We start from the raw sequence: 18,563 nt of genomic DNA, 5'->3' as shown, positions 1-18,563 counted from the left end.
TTGCGGAGCACAGGCTCCGGACGCGCAGGCTCAGCGGCCATGGCTCACGGGCCCAGCCGCTCCGCGGCATGTGGGATCTTCCCACACCGGGGCACGAACCCGCGTCCCCTCCATCGGCAGGCGGACTCTCAACAACTGCGCCACCAGGGAAGCCCCCAGGGGTCACTCATTTTGTTATTGGATTTGTGAAGTAACTTGGTACGCATCCATCTGTTTCTCTCTGACCTGTATTGACAAGTGGAATTACCAAGTCTCAGTCTTGCCAGAAATTCCATTTCCCTTAAGGGCAGGTCAGTGGACTGCTGCCATGGAGACAGTGACTAGAAAAGAGGTGGCAGAAACTTGAGTGGATTGACTGAGAATGTCCGCGGCACCTGTCTGCTTCGGTAATGGCACGTCTTGAAGGTTTTAATGAGTGAAATGGGTAGGTTTCCTAATACTTCTCAAATCCAGACAGCCCAGCATTTCAGTATCCAGAGTGCTTAAATTCCGTCTGCCCGTATATTTTATTGATCATTTCCTAATGAATCCAGAGAGACTATGTTACCTGTAAGTCTGAGAATATTAACAGTGTAAATTGGCAAAAAGATATTACCTACCCCATCAGATTTGAGCGGTTTCCAGATTTACCTCCTGTCACGATGGTTAGCAGTGAACTTGATTTTAATACCTGCAGATGAGGTGGGGAGAGGGGAGGGTGCAAAAAAAAATGTTGTGGTTGTTAACCAATAGGGATCTGTTTTCTTTCTGATTCTTTAATTGATTTTTGAAACATTATGATCTATAAGGGCCACCGTTTCGTGCATTTAATTAAAATGGTCATGCCCAGTGTCATTTCTTTTATGAAACTTATTTCAGAATTTATTCCATAGATGGATTGTCAATTGACCTCCAAAACTGGTGCTGTAAGCAACGTAAGAATAACAGGATTTAACATTGGTTAAGACATTTGCAGTTCGTAAACAGATTTCATGCATGTGAAATAGTTTCCCATTTTATCCTCAGAACAACTTTGCCAGGTACATAGGGCAGGAATCATTATCCCCACTTTATTGAAAAACTCACAATGGCAGGATGAGGAATCAGACCCACACTTCCTAACTCCAAGTTCAAAGCTTCTTAAATCTGTAGAGCAGCTGGACCTCATTCTGTTCTTATTGCCCTTATTGCCTTAAGCAAACGCCCTTGCTTTTGACCATCTTAGTCAATTGATGGTAAGAATCACTTAATATTTACATGATGTGTTTTTGAAAATACACTGCTATTAATAGCTCTAATAACTAAACTGTCTTGTAAACGATACCCAACTGAATCAAATATATGTGACAACAATATTTTCAGTAGCACATTTATTAAGTAAATTTGGTTTGCTGAATTAAATTGCATTTATGCTTTACTGGAGAAAAATCATCTGTACTCTTGATACAATACAAGCACATTTAAGAATTATTATAGTTTACCATTATTCATTTCACTATTTTTTGCAATAGCAAACATCAGAAAACAACCTAAATGCCCATCAATTGGGGATTGCTTAGATGAATTATGGTACACCGATGTACAGGAATATCATGCAACCACAGAAAAGAATGAGGAGGCTCTCATATGGACCAGTTTGAAAAGATTACCCAGAGTTATCAAATGCAAAACCAAATATACTATAGTATGGGCAGTATGGTTTCATTTGTGTAAACCAGAAAAGAAGATTTCACACATTTTTTTCTTGCAAAATCATAAAACATCCCTTGAAGGATGCAAGAGCTAGGGTTGCCAGTATCAGGGTTGCCAGTGTGGAGGGGAACAGGGTGTCTAAGATGTAAGGGAGGGAAGGAGACTCCTGCTGCTATTTCATACTCTTTGAATTTTGAACCATGATAAATGCAAGATCCCATTCAGAAAATTAAATAAGAAAACAAAACTGATCATGTCCTAAATTCACATACGTTAAAGCAAACCCTCAGTAAAACATCTTCTCTACTCAGTGTATCACACACACACATATACAGTTCCAATCCTCTGGACCCAGACTGTTTTCCCATCCCTTCTCACTGGCCCCCTTCCCCATCCTGATAGCTCTTTTTTTTCTTTCCTTTCTCCTTTGGATTGTTAGCAAAGAGTCTGTATTTAGAAGCCTTTTGCTGAAGGTTGGGGGCTAGAAGATGGTAATTATAGCACAGACCTAAATCAGCAAATAAAGAGTACGGCGTGAGTGTCCCTGGAAATGGGGTGACTGTTGCTCCCTCCCTGATCTTGACCCCTGACCACCTAAAGGCCCCTCAGCAATGCTCCCCTGGGGTTCTTTCCAGCCCTCCCCCCATTTTTCATGCCCTTCCACCCCACCCTCCTTTCTCAAGCCACCCAGGCCAGCTACCAGATTCCTCTTGCTTTCCTACAGCAGCGAGGAAGCCTTTTTCGTTTCTGCTTGTCTTGCTGTGAAACCAGGAGAGAGACCTTTTCTGGAGTGAAGGGCTCTGTCCTCCTGTATAGATGAGTGTTTCAGAGAGGAATGATCTCCAACCTGCACCCCACCATTTATTTTCTTTTAGAAATAATTATTTTCTTTACATCCAGGGTGAACCTTTCATCTTTTATTTCACTGTTTCCACCATAGGGATCAGCTGGCCTGCAAGATATCTTTGCCTAATACCATGTTACATTTTTCTCCATACTCCTGGAGCAAGAGGAAGTGCCCCCCCCCAGCCCCAGGGCACAAATCTCCAGGCCTCGCTTACTGAGAAGCCTCAGCAGTGGATTCAGCTCATCCTGAGTGGTTCTCCCCACCAGTCCCATGATGGCCCCCAATGGCTGGTGCCCCTTGGTGACTTTTCACTCATCAGAGTGTTGCTCTTGCTGTTGTTTTCATCTTGGAAACCATCTGATTTGCTTTGTCTACAGGACAAAGTTCAGATTCCTCAGCAGGACATTTGCAGCCCATCTAAGCCCAGGCTCCCCTGGAAGCAGAGCCTGAGGCAAGGGCTTGGTGCCTTGGTAATTTGGGAAGGCAGCCAGGGAGCAAGAGGGAGAGTGAAACAGACAAGGAGAGAAGCCAGTAGAAATGCAGATTATTGAGTTGGGCACCTTCCAAGGAACCATGTAGAGCTGCTCCTGGGAGGAACTGAAAGGGGGGTGGTATTTGCCCACCACCCCCTGACCTCTGTTGGCTGAGGGGTGCCTGTGAGCTGTTAAGTCCCTCAAACACCAGGCTGTGCCTGCAGAGAACCAGGTGGGTGCCCAAGGGCAGGGAGTGAGAGATCATGGTGAGGACAGATGCTGTCAGACTGCCTGAAGGTGAGAGCCACAGCGATGCCCGGGGTCGATGGTGGGCCAGACAATGCCCACTGCAGTCCGGCCCCGCCTTTCCCAGCCTGTCTCCAGAGGCTGGCCTCCCTCGCCGTCCTGTGGTCTACAGATGCTCCTGTGCCCCTCGCCTCCCCTCCCTCTGTGCCCCATCTGACATGCCTTCCCTCTCCTGTTATCTTCAGCTTTCTGTTCACCCTTTAGAGACAAGCACAGCCTCCCTAATAAAACCTGCTGAGACCCACCCTCCCTCACCGACTCTAAAGGATTGATCTCATCTCACCACTATCTCACCACTTTCAAAACAAAAAACTTTTTATTGACGTATAGTTGCTTTACAATGTTGTGTTAGCTTCAGGTGTACTGCAAAGTGATTCAAATATATATATTCTTTTTCAGATTCTTTTCCATTATAGGTTATTACAAGATATTGACTATAGTTCCCTGTGCCATATAGTAGTTCCTTGTTGTTTTTCCATTTTATATATAATAGTGTGTGTCTATTAATCCCAAACTCCAAATTTACCCCTCCCCCCTTCCCCTTTGGTAACCATAAGTTTGTTTTCTATGTTTGTGAATCTGTTTCTGTTTTGTAGGTAAGTTCATTTGTATCGTTTTTTTTTAGCCTAATGTTTTGCACATAATCTTTAAGATAATTTAACATGCTGTGTCTCAGGTAATTATTGAAATCAATGGTTCTCAGTGTCTCCCTCAGTGACTGGCAGCATCACATTCCCCAAGAGACTGATTAGAAATTCATCTGCTCGGCCCTCACCCCAGCACTACTGGGTCAGGACCTCTGGGGCGGCACCTGCCAGCCTCTGTATGACCAAGCCTCCAGGTGGCTCCGGTGCATGCCCAAGTTTGAGAACCCCTGGTTTAGACGCTCCTCTCTTCCTCTAGAAGTTGACCAGTTGGAGGCCCAAGTCACTCCTTGGTTTACATCTCAACTCTAAAGCCCAACCCATGAAGGACTCAGCAGAGTAAACACTGTTAAATGAACAGATGGATAATTTTCAAAATGGAACAGATTGGCTCACACTCACCCTAAGGAACAGTGTATCTCGAATACACCAAGATGGTGCATCAGTATCTCCCACCATCTTCCCTCAGTGCGGCTCCTTCCACCCCTGGGCTAAACTCTGACCTGCTGTGGCATCCTGAGAAGCTAGAGCCTGGAGGAGGAGGGTCTTGGAGACCATCCTGTGCATCCCCTTTGTTTTACACAACAGGAGACTAAGGCACCCAGCTCATTTGTCTGGAGTATTTCAGAGACATCTAGAGGTCACAGAGGCTTGGATAGAAAAAAATGCTTTAAAGCAACCTGCCACTTAGAAGTTCTCTTAAAGTTAAGATCTTTGAGGAACACAAGTTATTATGTACAGGACTCCTGTGTGAATGATTGAAAAGTGAAAAATGAATTCAGGTTGCAGTTAGTCTTTTTTTTTTTTTTTTTTTTTTTTTTGGCGGTACGTGGGACTCTCACTGCTGTGGCCTCTCCCGTTGCGGAGCACAGGCTCTGGACGCGCAGGCTCAGTGGCCATGGCTCACGGGCCCAGCCGCTCCGCGGCATGTGGGATCCTCCCGGACCGGGGCACGAACCCGTGTCCCCTGCATCGGCAGGCGGACTCCCAACCACTGCGCCACCAGGGAAGCCCTGCAGTTAGTCTTAAAGGTGTCCCAGCAGTCAGGGCCCAGCAAGAAATAGAAGACACATTCACTGGGATTTTGAAGAGAATTTGATTAACAAGAGATCTTTGCAAGGGACTGTCAATGGCAGGAGCTTTTACCTCCCCAGTGCTGAAAGGACTATGTGAAGGCACTGGGTTTCTGGGGTCTTATGAGAGCTGGAGGGGAGAGGAGGGGGCTGCCACAGAAGGGGGAGACTGCAGGAGAAGGGCTTCTGTAGGTAGGGAGCTCACATAAAAAGGGAACTCCCACAGGAAGGGACTCTCATAGAGAGAGGCCCTCACAGTCAAGCAAGGGTGCAACCCTTGGGTGCTGTGCCACTCAAGCGGGAAGGGGCAGGGGAAGAAATATCTCAGCTTCTCTCTCCTCCCACCCTTTGATCTCTTGCCTGCATCTCCCATTGGACAAATCCAACCAGCAGCCAGAGGACAAAGGAGCCAGAGTTACAGTCCATAGGAGTCAGTCTCCCCACCATAGGTGAGGAGGGAATGAATTGGGGGGTTGGGAAGTGGCAGAGAATAACCAGTGCAAGGAACAAGTAGAATAAAAGTGTGTTAGCCTTGTTCTAAGTCCTATAGAACGTTCAGTCACCAGGTTCAGAAGCCACGATTGGCATTGATGCAAGATGACGAGGTAGCCCTTTTTGTGGGTGGGCTCCACCACTGTGCCATTATGGAAGGGGTCTTGGTCCTGGAGGGTGGAGAGGCTTTGTAACTTCATTAAGGACAGTTAATTCAAGCATGGTGTCGCCCATTGCCCTTCCCTGAGCAGAGATGCTGCATCCATTTGCCAAAGAAGGAGCCTGCATTGTTCACATAGAAAGCATCCAGGGGCTGAAAAAGATACAGTCATATTACAGGGTCTAGAGAACCTGTAGATTTGTTCCGCAGGAGGTCTCTTGGAAATAATATGTAACTGACATAACCAGTCTTTTCTCAGGAGAAAGGATAAATGAAAATGAGCATAATTTAGCTAGTAAAAGTGACAGATACAGGGCTTCCCTGGTGGCGCAGTGGTTGAGAGTCCACCTGCCGATGCAGGGGACACGGGTTCGTGCCCCGGTCCAGGCCCCGGTCCAGGAAGATCCCACGTGCCGCGGAGCGGCTGGGCCCGTGCGCCATGGCCGCTGAGCCTGCGTGTCCGGAGCCTGTGCTCCGCAACGGGAGAGGCCACAACAGTGAGAGGCCCGCGTACCGCAAAAAAAAAAAAAAAAAAAAGTGACAGGTACAGTAATGACTCTGATCATCCATTTTCCTACTCACACACATGGTGTCATAAAATGGAATGCGATATAAGGCTATAAGAATGGATTTGAACTTAGATTACATTTGCTCATGAAACCAGGTTTTACCGAGAGTTATTTTAAATCAGAATCCCCTAAGGGTGTGGAATTTATCATGCAATCTGGAAAAGAGCTGATTTGGCTTGGTCAGTGGTTCTCAAACCTGCTTCGGGTTAGAATCACCCTAGGAGCTTTTTAAAAAAAGACACGTTAACCCCTCCTGACTTACTAAATCAAAGCCTCTACTGGTGAAGCTCAAGCATCTCTGTTTTTAAGGTTCCCCAGGTGATTCTAAAGTTCTCAGCCCCTGGTTAGATGAAAGGTCAGGTGGGGAGGTAAAGGTTGTCAGATACTTGGGAGCATTTTCTTTTAAGGACTCCTGTCCCTCTTTCTCTAATGCCTCTTATATTTCTGAGACTCCTTTATGTCCTAATATAGACACTGGCATTCTTTCTCACCTTTACCTCCACACAGAAAGTTCTCCATGTAAACATTCTTAAGAGAGTAAACTCTGGTGGTTCTGGTTACCTGAGTTGGTTCAAAGGTTTGCTTTGCTCCTTTTTTCCTGGGTCCTTTCCCCAGATTATTGGCTAAAATTTAAATGATGGGGAAAATTAAATGTAGTAGGATTAAGAGAATTTAATGAAGAGACAAGAAGAAGTCAGTATCTCTTCTTTACAGGCTAGTGGGTGGTTTTCTTAATGACAAAGTTTATAGGACTAGGATTCTCAACCCTACCTGCCCACTGGGGAGTTTTCAAAAATACCAGTGCCTGGGCCACACCCCCAGAAAACAGATTTAACTACTTGGGATAAGGGCAGAGCATCTGGTGTTTATATTCTCTGGGTGATTCTGATATGCAGCTAAAGCTGAGAACCCCTGCTATGGAGGAATAACTAAAAATGAGTTAGGTTGTTCTATACACTAGATTTATCTTTATCAGAAAGCTTCTCTTTTTTACCAGTACCTCGCTATCAGTGGTCTCAAGGTTAGAGCTTTACAGGAACAAAAAGGAAAGTTATCCTAATACATTCAGTGTGTGTCAGAATAAGATGGTCCAAACAAACCTTCCTCATTCACCCCCATCAAAAATCTCTGGAAAACAGCGCAGTGCACCCCTTGCTGAAGTATTTTCTGTGCAGGAAGTGCCATCTAGTGGCTGAGAGAAGAGTTACATGCTGACTGCAATCTCAAAGGACCACACTTAACAGATGTGGGAGTAATGAGCAAGAACAAATTTTCGGTAATGAATCCACTGAATCGTCCCCATTTCCTCAGGTTTTATAGCATAGATCAGGCTATGCAGTGGCTAGGGGCTATCTGTTTTGTGGTTCGGGCTCATTCTTTGTGTAAGCAGGTGGGCAGTTCCTCCAGCTTGGGGCGCTTAGGTATAAAAATGGTCCCAATGATCTGATTCACTGAAATTCTGGTCCTGGTTCACTCAAATTTTTTGGCCTCGGGGCCCTTTCATACTCTTTCAAATTCCTGGGGATCCCATTATTCTCTTTCCTTGGCCTGGCACAGGGTGTCGGCCTCTTTCTTACTCTTCCAGTGCCTCTCCTTCCACCGGCTTTGCGTCTGTCTCATCAGGACTTACCAGTCTCCCCGCCTCCACGCCACAGGGGGTCGCTGTCATTTTTGCCACCTAGAGCCATGCACCCTCTTTTGGAAATTGCACCCAGAGCCACTTCCCCTCCCGCTCTCAGTTTATGTCCTTCTTTGCTCCCAGAGGTGGACTGGTGGTTCAAGGCTGATCCAAGGGGTCACATTTCCATGGCCACCCTGGTTGGTTCAAGGGTTGGCACGCGGTCACGTCAGAACCCATGAAACCAATAGACTTGCACTGTGAATTCCCAGAAGAAGGCCCTTCTGCCCTTTTTCTGCTGGGCTGGATCCAACAGGAAGTAGAGTCTGGGTGGCTAAAGCCTTCTAGCCACCGCATAGAGTCTGAGAAAGTGTAGCCTAGAAGTGGAGAGAAAGAATCTGAGTCCCAAGGACTCAGTCTGAGCTTCCTCTGGGGCCCGCTGTGCTCTGCTGCCTGTTTCAGTGGTTACCAAGTCATTCCTGCTTAGCTCTTGAGCCAAGCAATGGGGATGTCTGTGTTGAGTTTAGGTGTCTGCGTCTTTATAACCAGAAGAGCTCTAACTCACACCACCCCCATCCCCTGTCCTCCACACTTTCATCCTGCACTCACTGCTTGTCACCATTATCGAGAAAGCTCACTAGTCACATTCAGGGTCCATTTTAATCGACTCACTCTCACTATCCTTCTTTTACATGGTAACATCAAATCAGAAAAAGGGGCATCTAGTGTTACTGAAATGGGTAGGAATGTAGTACCTGGATTACCAGGCAGACTGAGAGATAACCCCAAAGCCACCTCCGGAGTACATCTCTCCATCTCTTGCCCGCAGCTCTGAAGAAGTGGGTTTGTAGATTTCTTAATAATGACATGCACGTACATAAGATTATGGCAATCTGTTAAGGAGTCCTAGTGAACTCTGATAAACCAGACTTTTATCTGCTCATGATTTTGCCAGGAAATTTTTTTTAACAGAATGAGAAGAAACATAGCCCCATCTGCAGTTTTGGATCTGCCCAGAGAGCCTCTGTTGAACACGAGACCTCCCAGATTATCAGTAAAACAGAGGATACAAATTGGAAACGTGCAGACCCTGAGGAAAGAAAGGTCAAAGTTCCAATCTGTAGTCTTGATTTATTTTTTTTTAATAGTTTATTTATTTATTTAGGCTGCGCCAGGTCTTAGGTTTAGCACGCAGGATTTTTTTTTTTTTTTTTTTTTTTTTTTTAGTTGCAGCATGTGGACTTCTTAGTTGCGGCACCTGCTTAGTTTTTCTGAATAATTTCCATTGTTATTAATGGATGTGAGATTGTCAAAACTACATCTTAGGTGATTTGTGTCTGTTGCCTCTGGAACAGTTTGCAGAACTGGCATTACTCATTCCTCGATAATGAAATGTCTGGCTGGATTTTATGACAATGGTTTGTAAATGTCCTGATTGGTTTTGTCTCTCTTTATAGATAATCACTTTGAAGTTTCCACAAAGCTAGTAATTCACTTTGTACCTATTCCCCATTTATGTCACTAATGGTGTCTAACCATCAGAAGAATAAGTTAAAGTTTAAAAATGCAACTTTTATTGCTCTCATGTGACTTGGTGGCTTAAAATAATTATTAAGAAGTCAAATCACTGTCATGTGCAACAGATCCTTCTTTAATACTCATGTTGAGAATCAGAAATAAGCTGCAGAATGACGAGCTATCGATGTCCCAACATGCATTTAACAGAGTAGGGCTAGTTATAGTTTATCACAGTTTATATAAATTACATGTAAAACAATTCATGATATAAAACAATTCTAATATTTTTAATCTTGAATGATTATAGGAAATTTATAGTTACCAAAAAACTTTACATTTATCAAGCATGGCATAGTTTTTAATCCATTATAAAGCTACATTATTTCATTCAGCTTCATAACAATCTTTTAAGTTTTGAGTTCCTATGCTTTATCAGTAAAATAGCAAAAAAAAAAACCAAAACCCAACAACACCCTAGGCTTGGGGAGGCCCAGGGATGGCCCAGGGTCATAGAACTAGCAACTTGCAGGTTGTATCACTAATAACTATTAATTAGAACGTGGCTTGGTTGACTTCAAAGCTGCTGTCCTTTCTACTCTACACACTGACAAAGTAAATTAACTTGCTTTGTGTCTAATTTGAAAGCTGCTAAACAAAACATTATATTGGGAATTGTTTCCCTCTTCAAGTGTCAGTCCTCCTGTCTCTCTGTGGCGTGATTCTAATCATCAGCTACTCTTGACTAATTTGTTCTTAGGAAGAAATACGTCTGGCTGAGGGAGTTCCTTAAGAAGACAAGTCGTTTATTACAGACAAATACGCCTGCCTCTGTGATTTCTGTTTGAAAATCCCTCTGTGTATCTTTAGCCTGGAGCTATATGAATTTTAAAAGGATTCGGCAATATTGTCAAGCTCTATATGTGGACCTCCCCGAAATCCCAAAGTGACAAGTATGAAATACATGCTTCAGCAGCAAGCCTGCATCCCACATCTTCAGATCGTGATGAAATAAATAGGAATGAGAGGAAACTGAAGCCATAGTTACCCTCATGAATGCTTGGAAGTAACGCATGACCCAGTTCCCCCAGCTTTGAAACACTGGTTGAACTCTGGGATTGTAAAATGGTATACACAGAGTTTTTATAATTTACTGGATTTTTTTCTTCCTCCAGTAAATTAAGTGTAAAAATCAACCAGGTGACAAGAAAAGGAACACTAGCATTTACTGAGCATCTGTCACGCACCAGGTGCTGGAGGGGGTACTTTGCGTGTTCTGTCCTCACAGTAGCTCTGGGAGGGAGAGATTGGGGTGATTGAAGTAACTTATTCACGACCACCCAGCTGACAAGTGAACCGGAACCCAACCCCTGGCTGACTTGACGTGAAAGCCCCTTCAAGAGCTCCTGACTGCTTGAGAGTAACCTTCTTGGAGTTATATACAGGGACTTTGATGGCCTTGTCCCCTTGCCCTGTCACCCTGCACACACATCTCTTTGCCCTTATCCACTGCCTCTCCCCAGCTGTGTCCAAGAGGCCAGCACATATGAACCGTTACCATTTCCTAAGCACACCAGCGGGCTTCAACCTTTACCCAGCCTCCTCCAGCTCTCTGCAGTGGTCCCCCTCTCCTTTCGGCCAGCCCCCTGCCCTGATGTAAGGAACTCTACCTATCTTTGTAGGTCAGGCTCAGGCATTTTCTGACCTACAGAGTCTTCCCTAACCTCACCCAAGCCTTCCTGGACATGCCTTCCTTTGGCCACCTCACTGTCACTTAGATTTAACTCTGTTTGCACTTAGCGCACTGCACTGGAGAGTTCATTCATTCATTCTTAACTATCAATAATTAATAACAAGTTAATATCCATTGTGTACCTAATCTGTGTCAAGCACTGTTCTTCTCAAGGCTGGCCAATTACAATGACTAGCTCAGGATAGGCCAGTGTCCCAAGCACAGTAAGTGAGCCCCTGGGTCTTTGCTAAAAAAATAAGGAAGAGGCTCTTCCTTTCTTAAATGGATCTTTTGAGCTTTTATTTCCTAGTGCCGATTTGGGTAGAGTTTCTGTTTTCTGTTGTGAAAAGAGCTCTAATGGAGTCACAAAGGAAAGAGGCCCATGCCTGGTAGAGAAGGATCTTCTAGAAAAGGGAAGACAGGGGGCTTCCCTGGTGGCGCAGTGGTTAAGAATCTGCCTGCCAATGCAGGGGACACGGCGTCGAGCCCTGGTCTGGGAAGATCCCACATGCCACGGAGCAACTAAGCCCGTGCGCCACAACTACTGAGCCTGCGCTCTAGAGCCCATGAGCCACAAGTACTGAACCCGCGTGCCACAACTACCGAAGCCCGCGTGCCTAGAGCCCTTGCTCCGCATCAAGAGAAGCCACCGTAATGAGAAGCCTGCGCACCTCAACGAAGAGTAGCCCCCTGCTCGCCACAACTAGAGAAAGCCTGCATGCGGCAGCAAAGACCCAATGCAGCCAAAAATAAATAAATAAAATAGAAAAGGGAGGACCGTGGACAGAGCCTAGTGACAAGGTTGTAAAGAGAAAGGCCCTCGGCAGACAAGAGAGCCAGGTAGGGGAAGGGAGGCTGATGAGATAGGTGAGCTGGAGAAGGGCCATGTAAAGCAGGCTGAGAAGTTTGGACTTTATACCTGAAAGCTTGAGGAGTTTCCAGAGATGTAAGTTTTAGAAAGATGAATTGATGCCAGCAAGGAACATCTTAGGTGTTCTCTGAATATCCACTGCTTTTGTGTGACACGTTTCCTTCTCTTCTGAAGCCCTCTGCGGTGCCCTCTGAAGGGCACGTCTCCTCACACAAAAGGTGCAGCTCAGTGGTTAAGTGCATGGGCTCCGGGGCCAGTGGCTGTGTGGCCCTTGACAAGCATGTATACTCCCTGTGTCTCGGTTTCCTCCTGTGAAAATAATCATAACCGCCTCCTAGAAGAATTGTGCCTGGTGACTAAGTTCATGGCAGGCACAGCCCCAGGAGCAGTGCCTGCCACATGATGCGTCCTTACGTAGGGCCATAGCCTTTGGTTCTCTCTTCGCTGTGACCCCTGAACCGGGTCACTGCTCACCGTGAGCTCCACAGCCAGAAATGCTCCCCCTCCTGAGGCATCTGCACCCCTACATCTCTGTGATGCTGGATCCCAGGCTTCCCTCATCCCCTCTGACACCACCCAGTGCCTGGCACAGAGCAAATTCTCAACCAAGGCAGGGACTGTGGAACTCTCCTTGGGACTCTCCTGAGCCCTCCTTTCCTGCCTTGCTCCCCAACCCCCGATCTGTCTCACCTGCACCTTCTTGAGAGCCGGATTGTGCACTGCTGTGAGTTGTTTCAGGCTGGTCTCCCTGCTAGTTAGGAACCATTCATGGTCAAGGGCAGCGCCTTACTTAGTTCTGCGCCGTCACAGGACTGACAGCCAAGGGACTGTTCTTACAAGACAGTCAATCGATGTTTGCTGAGAGATGAAAGGAAGAGGAGGAAGGCAGGACGACAGAAAGAAGGAATTTTCCAAGTTGCTCATTGTCTGTGAAACATTCTTCCTGTAACTTTTGAAACTAGAGGAAAATCCATTAGGTAGAAAACCTAGAAATGATTTAGGGTGAACCATATAAAACTGTTAATATTTGATAGTTTTTTAACTACAAAAAAGGCAATTTCATGTGGCTCAAACTAATATCTATTTTTTAAATGAATTTATTTATTTTATTTATTTATTTTTGGCTACATTAGGTCTTCGTTGCTGCGCAGGGGCTTTGTCTAGTTGCAGTGAGTGGGGGCTACTCTTCATTGAGGTGCGCAGGCTTCTCATTGCGGTGGCTTCTCTTGTGGAGCATGGGCTCTAGGCGCACGGGCTTCAGTAGTTGTGGCTCACAGGCTCTAGAACGCAGGCTCAGTAGTTGTGGCACACGGGCTTAGTTGCTCCACAGCATGTGGGATCTTCCCGGACCAGGGCTCGACCCCGTGTCCCTCGCATTAGCAGGCAGATTCTTAACCACTGCGCCACCAGGGAAGTCCCTAATATCTGTTTAATATGAGTGCTTTTGAACCCTGGTAAGTATAACACCGTAATACTTGCTCTGCACATACTCAGCACATTATGAATATTCATTAATAAGTCTACAACAAGGACGCTGGTGGACTGAAGTCCTGAATTCTGAAGGGCCACACTGGATGATTTATCAGAGTAATAGTATAGGTTTGGCACTAGGTGGCAGTTCTTTTTACTTATTTATTTTTCACTTTCTTTTTTATTGATGTATAGTTGATGTACAATATCATATAAGTTACAGGTGTACAACATAGTGATTTACAATTTTTTAATTTTTTTGGTTTTTTGTCAATCCCAAACTCCCTAACTGGCAACTATTACACCGTGTGTATGTGTGTGTGTGTGTGTGTGTAAAATCAGCTTTCGGGGCAGACACCTTGAGGGTTTGTTTGTTCATTGTTAGCCAGATAGTTTGAAATAATCACCCCCAGTCTCTACCCAGCACAACGTTCTGAACCTACTACCAGATTAACATTCAATCTAGAGGAGCAGATGGAGCCCACATCTTTCTTGTACTTTCAGCAAAGGTCAGCTGGGTTCATTTCTCTCACATAGTAATCATTCTGCCTGAGTCACCAAAGGCTGATCCACAGCCAAGTCTATGCCGCTGGGCTGTTTAGGAGATCCTCAGGCTATTCAAGGGCAGAATCCCCTGCTTTCCTGCCTTTGGGCTATTTTACTGCCTCTGAGACAGGTCACCAGAGAGAAGGCTCTGGAAGGAAGTGAAAGTCAAGGCAGAGCTGGTAAGAGGTTTTGTGCATAGAGGAAGTTGAGGCCATTGGTTTCAAATAACTGGGTTTCACGTATTCGTGCTCCTGCTGCCCTAAGCGCGCATAAGAGAAGGGACTGCTGGGACAACAGAAGCTCCTAGTCACCATGCCTTCTACAGCTTTACTTCCTCCAAAGTGAAGGGTGGCCCAGTGACTTATTTTGGCAGAGACATCTTAGCTCAGGGAAGGTGAACCATAAAATCAAAAATGGGTTGCGGAGGAAGCTCAGAGGTGTATGCGGTAAGCATATGTGCAAACGCCTATGAAGGCAGGTACTTGCCTGCGCAGCTGAAGCCCTGGGAAGGTGCTGGGGAAGGTCACCCAAGGGGGTGAGTCTGACTTCTGGCCCCTGGTTTGTATGAGAGCAGCCCTGGTCCTCGTCATGGCCATTTTAAAAAGAACACAGCTGTTTGAAAACCAGCCAGCCTTCTGACCTATCTTTCAGGAGGGGAAGACCTGAAGTACTTTGGGAAAGTTGACAGCTTTCTCAACTAAAACAGTGTCAGACAAGCAGAACACAGAACTGTCAGTCAAATGTTTGGGGACTGCTGAATAGCGGTATATATTTACTCCACATATGGACTTAAGATTCCCTATTGTTACAGAAAAATGTGTAGAGTTCTCCTTTGAAATATCTATACTCAATTTTGTTTAAGTCAGCAGGTATTAAAGGTCAGAGTTCACATGACTATTTGTGTTAGTTTCCCAAGTGACGATTTTTTAAGTGAGTCTCTCTTTGGGGATATGTTTATTAGTTTTATTTTAAGCATGACTTTAGCCCTTCCTTGCTGTTATTGAAAGAATGGTGAAGAGGGGCAGTTCAGAGCAGGGGCTGAGGAACCACACCACTCTTTGGTCAGCTCGGTCCCCGTGGCCTGGGGCACATCATTTATCCTCTTTCAGCCTGAGCATCTTCTTAAGTACCACAGTGTGTGTGAAGTATATTCTGAGACAGCAGCTGCCACCTACCAGGTGAGCTATGAATTCCAGCCACTGGTATACTGCTGGTTTAGAAGGCAGTTTCAGAATCTTAGTGAAAAATGAAGTCCTTACATGAGTGATATCTCCTACGTGGTTAAGGTCAGATTTTAAAGTTGTTTCCGTGTCTAATAGCCTGCCTCTCTGGCTGTTGCTATAATGTGACTGTCTCTTCATTTCTAGAGAAATAGCCTCAGCTGAGATTTTCCTCCATAGATTAAAACAAAAATCAAAAAAAACCAAGGGGGTCATGTAGTTACTGATGTTTTCAAAAAGGAATATTTATTTAGAAAAACCAAACGCATTAGTAAATTGCTTGCTTTATACACAAAAACCCTTTGGAATCTTGTAGTGTTTCCATGAGATGTTAAGGCTATTACCTGTGGTCAAATAAATTTGTGTTTTACCAAGATAAACAGGTTTCTTTTGTGCGGGACTTGTCAGTAGGGTCATGTAAGAATCTTCATGAGGGATTAGAGTATGAGTGATTCCCAGCGTATTTGCCCGTCGAACCCTTTCAGTGCTGAGCATCCCTCAGACTGATGTTCTGAGAACACACCTTGGAAAAACTGGGACCAAAGGAAATGAAAAATAGAGGAAAAGTGTCCACATTCAGGAGTCTGCATTGTAACTTGCACTGTTGTGGTCCTTTTTACATATTTGCCTTGTTCATTCCACTTCCTCCTTCAGTCTGCTCCAGGCCATGTTCTTGACTTTGGTCTGTCCATACAAGGCCCCAACTATCAGAGTATTACATGAAACATTATGGAAAAGACCCTGCGACTGAAATGGGAGCTCCAAGGGAGTGCCTATGTTCCCCAAATCACAGAACTTCAGCACTCAGAATGGAGAGAAGAGGGCAGTGATACTGGCATTTATTTCATGCTTATTATGCACCACTTCGGGGATGGCCACACTGTACAAAGTTACCTCACTTGGTAGTTGATGGGCATTATAATGCACCACTCCTGGGCCCCACAGGACTGACAGGCTCATTCCCCCAGCCCTGGGTGGGCTGCTGGCAGAAGGCTGAAGAAAAGGGCTTTTGTCCATAGCCACACAGTCCTTCACGGGGGTGGTCCACATCAAATGACCAGGTAACACTGAGGCATAAAAGCTCAGCTCCTTGCCCCAGTTCAGGACAACCGTGGAGGACCAGCCCGGCTTCAGAACTCCTGGGATCAGGTGAAGCCTTTGTCCAGGCTTCAACGTAGCAGCGAGCATCTCCCCTGCCCAGTCCTGCTTCCTTTCCTCCTCCGTAGGTATGGATCCTGAGAGTCCTCCCCCAGTAAACTTCCTGCACCTTATGCTCACCTTGGAGTCTGCTTCCCAGGGAACTGGACCCATGACAATCTTACAGGGAATATGAAATCTCAGGCTACAGACTGGAGGTGGAGAGTAATCACTCTATCTTCTTTTTAATTGAATTTAATTTCCATCTCAAGCTTCCATGCTGCTTAATAGTGATACCTTGGTCTTTGCCAGTTCAGGGATTCCTTCTCCCCTCTTCCCCTCTTCCCCTCTTCCTGGGATTACATCTCCTTTCTGCGGGACCTTAGGAGTTGTCACCTCTCTGTGCCAGCATCCACTGAGACACCGTGTTCTGTCCACTCCCTGGTTCGTGGCCCACACCCCATTTGCAGCTACCTGCTTCTTGGTTCAACCCTCAGGTCTCTCCCTGCTGGCCATCTCTTGGTGACACATCTTTGTAGCTGCATGGGAGGGGCCGTTCTCTTGCCTCCCACCCCTGCTGGGCTACGTGGGGACAACATGAAGCTGCTGAATTTTCTACTACAGACATCATTTCTTTAAGGCAAAAAAAAAAAAAAAAAAGAAAAGAAAAGTGCCATGTGGTTATAGTTCCATTTTTTAGCACTGAAGGTTCTGTTCAAAGTAAGCCATTTAGGGTTGTACAGAATGTCCTGAAGAAGCAATTATTTTTTTGGTGTCCATGGGTGAAAAAGGCTATCACACATGTTGTCCTTCTGCAGATACAGGTTTTAAATTAGTTCCATGCAACTGCCCACATTCTGTTAACATATACTTATTGAGTACCTTCCATTTGCTGGACTTCCTTTGAGATTCTGGGGACACAGTGGTAAACAAACACAGGCAAAGCCCCTGGTTTTGCAGGGTTTAGAATCTGCCTCCCTGGAGTTTTCTTGGCAGGCGTTTGGTTCTCACAAAGCCAAGACCTCTTCAGCAGTGATTTCGACATTGAGGGAGACCAGTGAGATGGCATTGGCCCCTCATTTCCCATGTCGTAGTTATGTGAGATCTCACTCTCTGTGACCCTCTCCCAAGGGGACATCAACGCTTCTTCTGCTCAGCTGATTGTCACAACCAATGCCTCTGTAAGGAATCAGCAGCATACATAGAATTTCTCCATGAATTGGCAATCCACAGGCCACATCTGGCTGACAGACGTGTTTTGACTGGTTTGCACATTGTTTTTTAAAAAATTTAACTTTGGAGATTTTACAAACAAACCCACATTTCCAGGTTCTCTTTAAAAAAAAATCAGAATATCTAGTAGTCCGAGGTTTACAGCCTCACATAGCAATAAACCTACTGAAAGTTAGTAGACCACCCCCTCCATGGGGCAGATGCTTCGCAGTTTACTCGAGTTTGGGCAACCAGCCAGCTTCCCTCCTCTACTTTCCCTCCCTGGCCTCTGGAGGCCTATTCCTGGAGGATTTTACTTTACATTAACCAAGACTGACAGAGCTGCATCCTGGGCCTTATTGTATTGTCCCCACATAGTATGGTATTTACCTGACTGTGCTTTGGTGTCATGTTTTCCACCTTTATTAAGCAATTGTATAAAAAATAGTCATAGGATGCTCACTCACTATTACCTGTGATGTGGTACACTGTATCACACACTTTATAACGACATCTATGGCAGTCATTAGTGCTCCTGAGATATTACTTGTTCATGCCTTTTTTGGGCAATACTAGGATGCACAGCTCGGCCCCCTTGTGCTTGGGTGGGGCGATACGACAGGAAATGATGTATGGCATTTGATCTGTGTTGCATACACATCATTTCCAGGCCATGGCATGATCTGCCAGTGCAAGACCCTCCAGACTTCCTTTTCTTCCAGCAATGACCAGATAGTGTCTGTAGCCAGCCTGAGTCCCAGAAGGAAGAGGCATGGAGAAGAACCCCCAGCCAAACAACAGAGGATGTGTAGCATAAGTGAGAAATAGATCTTTGTTGAACCCAAGTAACTGAAATTTCGGGATTTTTTTTTTTTTTTTTTTTTTTTTTTTTGCGGTACACAGGCCTCTCACTGTTGTGGCCTCTCCCGTTGCGGAGCACAGGCTCCGGACGCGCAGGCTCCGGACGCGCAGGCTCAGCGGCCATGGCCCACGGGCCCAGCCGCTCC

At 45.6% G+C, this 18,563-nt stretch overlaps 2 protein-coding genes across 8 annotated transcripts in view; one reads left to right on the top strand and one right to left on the bottom strand.

Moving 5' to 3' along the window:
* LOC114486304 (uncharacterized) overlaps positions 1–18,563 on the bottom strand; it is a 277,756-nt gene that overhangs the window by 12,142 nt on the left and 247,051 nt on the right. Inside the window, exon 8 of one of the 5 annotated variants that reach the window (XR_008617379.1) lies at positions 600–670. The gene's annotated coding sequence lies outside the window, so the exon portion shown is untranslated. Of the gene's footprint in view, positions 1–113; positions 671–17,508; positions 17,524–18,563 lie in introns of those variants that run through there. The other 4 variants (XR_008617377.1, XR_008617381.1, XR_008617380.1 and 1 more) reach the window with 4 other exon arrangements.
* The window catches only part of CHN2 (chimerin 2), a 314,431-nt gene that overhangs the window by 202,801 nt on the left and 93,067 nt on the right, over positions 1–18,563 (top strand). The window lies entirely within an intron of this gene.

This window comes from Physeter macrocephalus, chromosome 5 (assembly GCF_002837175.3).
Source record: "Physeter macrocephalus isolate SW-GA chromosome 5, ASM283717v5, whole genome shotgun sequence".
NCBI lineage: Eukaryota > Metazoa > Chordata > Mammalia > Artiodactyla > Physeteridae > Physeter > Physeter macrocephalus.
This window is presented reverse-complemented; position numbering and strand designations above follow the sequence as displayed.